The following is a 6,000-nucleotide window of genomic DNA, read 5'->3' on the forward strand; positions in this document are numbered from 1 at the left end:
GGAAGCTACAGGCTGCCACAGAGATTATTGTACAATGAATCCCTGTACACTTCGTGGCCACCTCATAGGTAAATCAAGCTCTATGTCCACCTCCTGAGTAAAGTAATGACATGAAGCCCATGAGAATTTCTCCGAAATTTATTCTCCTTTGAATTTCTTTTTGAAAGCCATTTCTTTTCTATCAAATTGAGAATGGTCGAAAAAAATGTGGGAGAAATTTTCAGTACAGCACTAACATATGTTATGCTATGTATAGATGCAAATGTCAAAATAATTATTATGATTTAAACAGAAGTACAGTACATCTTACAATAGTGTGGAAGACTAGGACCAGATGACCTGTGTGTGCCTTGCTCAGTCTGCTGTCTCATTGCTGGTGATGGGCAGCTTCAAGACTGCCCATCACCAGCACTGCTGACACAGGTGCTTTCACAAAGCAAGAAAGTGGGTGGGGGAAAGATGAGTTCTGCTGCAAAGGCCCCTGGGATGCATGTTGGGAGCCAGCAGGAGGATGAAGGGGAAAACAAACCACAGCAAGCTGGCGAGCACCTGATCATCTGTCAGCAGCAGTGTGGCTTCGTGAGCGATTGAGCAACCCACCGTGGCTTGTTTTCAGCATGGCTTGTCACGACATGCGAACCGGCCCATAGTCACCCTACAGTTAAGAACAGAACACGTGATGTTTCAACAGGGAGGAAGGTGAGATATTTATACACAACTTCAAACACAGAAGGATTAGAGATGTGTAAAACTGCCTTCTTTCCCAGTAGTAATGTATGGCTGTAAGAGCTGGACTATAAGGAAGGCTGAGCGCCGAAGAATTGATGCTTTCGAACTGTGGTGCTGGAGAAGACTCCTAGGAGTCCCCTGGACTGCAAGGAGGTCAAATCAGTCAATCCTAAAGGAAATCAACCCTGAGTGCTCATTGGAAGGACAGATACTGAAGCTGAAGCTCAAATATTTTGGCCACCTAATGCGAAGAGAAAACTCTCTGGAAAAGACTCTGATGCTGGGAAAGACTGAAGGCAAAAGGAGAAGGGGAGGGCAGAGGATGAGATGGCTAGATAGCATCACTGATGCAATGAATATGGACTTGAGCACGCTCCAGGAGTGAGCGCAGGACAGGAAGGCCTGGCGTGCTATGGTCCATGGGGTCACAAAGAGTCGGACACGACTGAACAACAACAACAACAACAACAACAACAACAAAACTGCCTTCATCAGGAAAAATGCTGATGTAAACTCACCTCCCACACATTTGTTTACATTGTGTAACCTTTCAGTGAAAAATGCCTCTTTGCCAAGGTAGCACAACAACCTTGATTTCCAGATGTAAACAGTGCAGACAGTGTGGGTTAGATAAGAGCTAAACTAAATTCAGCTTAGCCATGACTGTGGTAAACCTGTAGGCCTGATTCAGACAATCATATCTCAGCTTATCAAGCCAAGATATACACGGGACTTTTGCCCACACATTCAGGCCCTTCACTCCTCCCTTCAAAGTGTGAGCAATCAATCCATAATTAATTATAGTTTTCCATTCCATCCAAACCAGGCAATTATGGTTACCTGCTTTGGAACAAGCCAGGATATTAAACCACAGAATGAAGTTTGTGTAATATCCTGGCTTGTTCCAAAGCAGGTAACCATAGTTTTGTGGTTCTGACAAAATGGGGAATTATGGTTAATTAGAGGCTTCCTCATTAAATTACGGCTTGTGTGAAGGGAAATGCAAATAACTGTGCCTGAGCAAGAGTTGTATGCATATTAAGCCAGGTAGGAACGTCTGAAAATATCTATGTATCCATAGTATCTATGATCCACACAGTTCTCATACGTGTGAGTAAAGAACTAAGAACCTTTTTGACATATACTCACATCTTCTTATAACAACATGACAATATTGTTAGCAGTCCAACATCAGTGGTTTCAAATACAAAACATCACTTACACATGTTTGAATAACAATCTGCCCAGGATTTTTGCGGATTTGGTAAAATACAGGGTTTCCTCCTCCTAATATATTCAGTCAAACTGGCACCGGGATAGAATGTAGAATTATTTCCTTATGTTTCAAGAGAGCAAAAAGAAAAGAGGACACCCGCCCCCTGAAGGGAGACTTCACTACTGAAGGAAATATCGTTCTGAAACCAACAATGGGAAGCCTCTGGATTCTGAATGCCCATGGCCAATCAATATTAGGCTGAATAATCATTTCTCTACAGAATAAAACATCCATTCCTGCAGGCCATTGGCTACTGTGTTTAAGAGAAATGCAATATTTGACTGATTACGAGCAAGTGAATAACCAGTTTTTCTACTAAGGTCTAGGAAGAATACTGCTGAATGTCTCACAGAAATGCACTAACAATGCGACATTTGCTCAGCCTGAGGTAAATCACAATGCGACATTTGCTCAGAGGTAAATCACACTGATCTTATTTCCAAGTAAGGATGCACAGGACTGCAGCTTAAGAGTGCGCGCTTATACATGTCTACTCGGAAGTAAGTCTTGTTAATTTCAGTGAGGCTTTCTCTCAGGTACATGTGTATAGGAGTGCAGTGCAAGATGTTATACCTTATAAGACGGAAATGCTGTACCCAGTTAACTGGAATCAAGTCCCACTGATTCAGGAGGCCTTATTTCTGAGTAGTCATGGATGGGATTGCACTGTAAAAGAGTGGGCAAAGACAATAAGCAAACACAATTGCATGCAGTAGCGAGAAATCCTTTTGCTTTGCTCTACGGATCCATTGTTTATATGAGCACATCAGAAACAGCATCATTTGGGAGCCATTTCTGAGGAGTTTGGCCATGATTATGCCCCTAAATTAGATGGTATTTGTTCTATCAAAATACCCACAAGTGTTTGTCTAATTAAACAGAAGCATTATCTGACGGATTTATTAGCTTACACTGAGCAGAGATTAAGTAAAACCATCCTGCCCTTGATATTTTGTAACCGAGATTGCATGTATTTAATCCTAACCAGCCACTGTAAATATATGCTAATCCTTTTCTTAAGGTGTAAATATGTGCTCCATTCAGATACAGTTTTTTGTCTTGTCTGTGATTTATACACATGGACCTGTTGTACGTGGTGTGATGATAGATAATCAGGAATTTGTATTCACATATGCTCCGTCTTGTGAAAAGCGCTTCTGAGTTGTTTCTGATTGACTTAAGGTGCAATCCTATGTACACTTACGTGGGAGTACAGCTGATTGAATTCAATGGGGCTTACTTTGGAGTAGACATCCATAGGGTTGCACGGTTTGACAATCACAGACTGAAGCAGTAATTTTTACCCTTTTCAGACTGGGAGGGACCCACATTCAACTCAGATCTGCTACATGGAGGGGGGGGGGTCTTCTTTTTTAAAACCATATATGTCTGCCTCCCGCACACCCCCAATTTCTCCTTATTTCTCCACATGCCTCCCAGCTTTCTGCTTTATCCTCTCTAACCCCTTCTCATTAAAGCATGTTGAAAAATAAAATAAAATGCTGGTTGTGATCCACCTTAGGTTGAAAATGGTGTTAGCTAAAATAAAATAAAATAAAATAAAATAGCCCCTGAGTAATTAGGGGCTCCTCATTCTACCTCTTGGAATATATGATCATGATTAGAATCAAATGCAAACACATCTTCTGAATGATACATAGATGATGAAGAAGGGGACATAACATGGTGGTAATAATAAAGAGAGACAGTGTGGTGTAGGATTAGAGTGTTGGGCTGGGACTAGGTTCTAGTCCCCCCTCAGCCATGAAGGTCACCGGGTGACTTTGGCCCAGTCCCTGAGTCTCACCTCAACCTTCCTCACAGAGCTGTTATGAGGATAAAATGGAGAGGAGGCGGATCATGTATGCTCCTTGTAGGAAAGGGGGATGTAAATGTAACAAATAAATAAATAAAAACAACAAGAACAATCACAATAAGCAAACACCCTGATTCTCTAACCTTGGGCAGCACCTGTAAAGGAACAACTTATACACTGCCTCAAGAGGCACTGTCTGTGAGTGTATTTTGCTGCCCCTCTACACCCTCCTATGGTGACTGGGACACCCTCCCAAGGATCGTAGGATTTCTCTGCCTGTATGTTTTTAATCTGCTTTTGTTTAAATTGTATTTCTGTTTTATTTGAACATTACCATTGTTACCCATCTTCTTGAGTGCCATTTGTGGCAGAAAGACAGGATCTCAATTTAATTTATAAATAAATATTTTGAGAGAGAATACATTTAGAGTGCAATCCTATGCATGTTTGGACAGAAAAAAAGTCCTGACTGCCAACATTCCCCAGCCAGCTTGGAGTTGTAGGACTTTTTTTCAGTCTAAACATGCATAGGATTGAGCCCTTCAAGGCCATATTTTGAGAGAAAAGATACATTTGGAAATGTATATTTTGAGAGGACGTTGATTTAGAAATCTTTTAAGGAGGAAATTACATTTAGAAATCATATTATGAGGGGAAAATACATGGGGAAATATAAATTTTGAGAGAAAATCATTTAGAAATGTATATTTTGGGAGGAAAATGCATTTTAAAATATATTATTTGAATGTGAATTTTCCTGCATGTTTTTAACATTTGCAGATTAATGCAGAAACATGACAGAGAGGATTTATGGGTGAACATATGCAAAAATGACCCAGAATGGAAAAACACTGGTGTGTTTGTTTGGCATGGTTTTATCACTGTACATTAGTAATGTAAAGATGGTAAAGATGCAAATGAACTGAGAGGAACAGCCATGAGTACACATTCCAGTTCCTGAATTAATGGCTCAGGAATGGGGAGCCTGTGAACCTCCAGTTCTTGTTGGACTACAGCTCCCATCATCTCCAGCCACCATCCATGCTGCCTAGGGCTGATAGGAGATTGAGTCCAACAACATCTGGAGAGCTGCAGGATCCCACTGCTTCCGAGTTAAGCCGGAATTCAGGAGGTGTGGAATGCAGGGCAGAATGAACCGGGGTGGGGGGGCGAGAAATGTAAAAGGGGAAACCTACTCATCCCTAGGACCAGTGTAGCTGGTCTTCCAACACCATGGGTTAGATCCAGATTTACACTGGATCAAGTGCAGTGACGGAAGCAGACTTCCAGGCCCTCTCCCCTACCCGTGGCAGCTGCTCGACCCCCTGAAAATGCTACACACACAGACCTGGTTCAGATGACATGACAGTCCACCGTGGGTTAGTTAATCTTCGGGGCGCCACAGCTCAGGTCGTCCGCCATTATGAATATGCAAGCCCTGGCCAGGAGTTGCAGTGGCTTGTCGTGTCATGCAGACCCAGCCAGCGGGGGTTGCTTGAGGGTTAAACCCATGATGAGCTGTCGTGTCATGCAAACTGGTCCAGAGAGTCAGGAGACCCTGCTGAATGCTACACTGAATGTGGTTTGAGGGAATCTGAATGTGGTTTGAGGGAATCTGAATGTGGTTTGAGGGGCCTTCCACAAGTGGAGCCCTTTCTCTCACGGAAGGCAGATCCTGGATCCAACCCCAGCTCTTTTTCCAAAACTCCAGTCAAAGTTCTTGGTAGATCTAACTGGTATCCTTCCCATTATCCAATAGGAACAGATCTTGCTTATTTGCATCTCTGTCTCACAAGGCAGATGTTCGAGCCTTGATGATCCAGGAGGTTAGTCACTTATTCCCGAGACGGCTCCCACCAGAGCATGGGAGAACAGAAGCACTGCAGAAATTTCCCAACACTTCTCCCTCCATGGGATTTGGACGCTTGCCTTAATAGACTTCTCCTTTCTTTCTGTGAGTGTCTATATATAATCAGCCTTTAACAAGATCCAGAAGGTTTGGTGCTTTCAGGAAGTCATTCCCACCCTCCCCAAAAAACATGTCTTGAATTAGTCTGTTTTGCCATAAATAAATAAAATATACAAACAAACAGATGCCACTACAATCCTGAACAATCCCTACCAGGGGGCTCCATTGCATACAGCATCTTGGCATGTGCGGTGCAGGTATCTCCGAATC

The sequence above is a fragment of the Heloderma suspectum genome, chromosome 8 (assembly GCF_057233095.1).
Source record: "Heloderma suspectum isolate Gila_16-S chromosome 8, 16-S_ref, whole genome shotgun sequence".
Taxonomy (NCBI): domain Eukaryota; kingdom Metazoa; phylum Chordata; class Lepidosauria; order Squamata; family Helodermatidae; genus Heloderma; species Heloderma suspectum.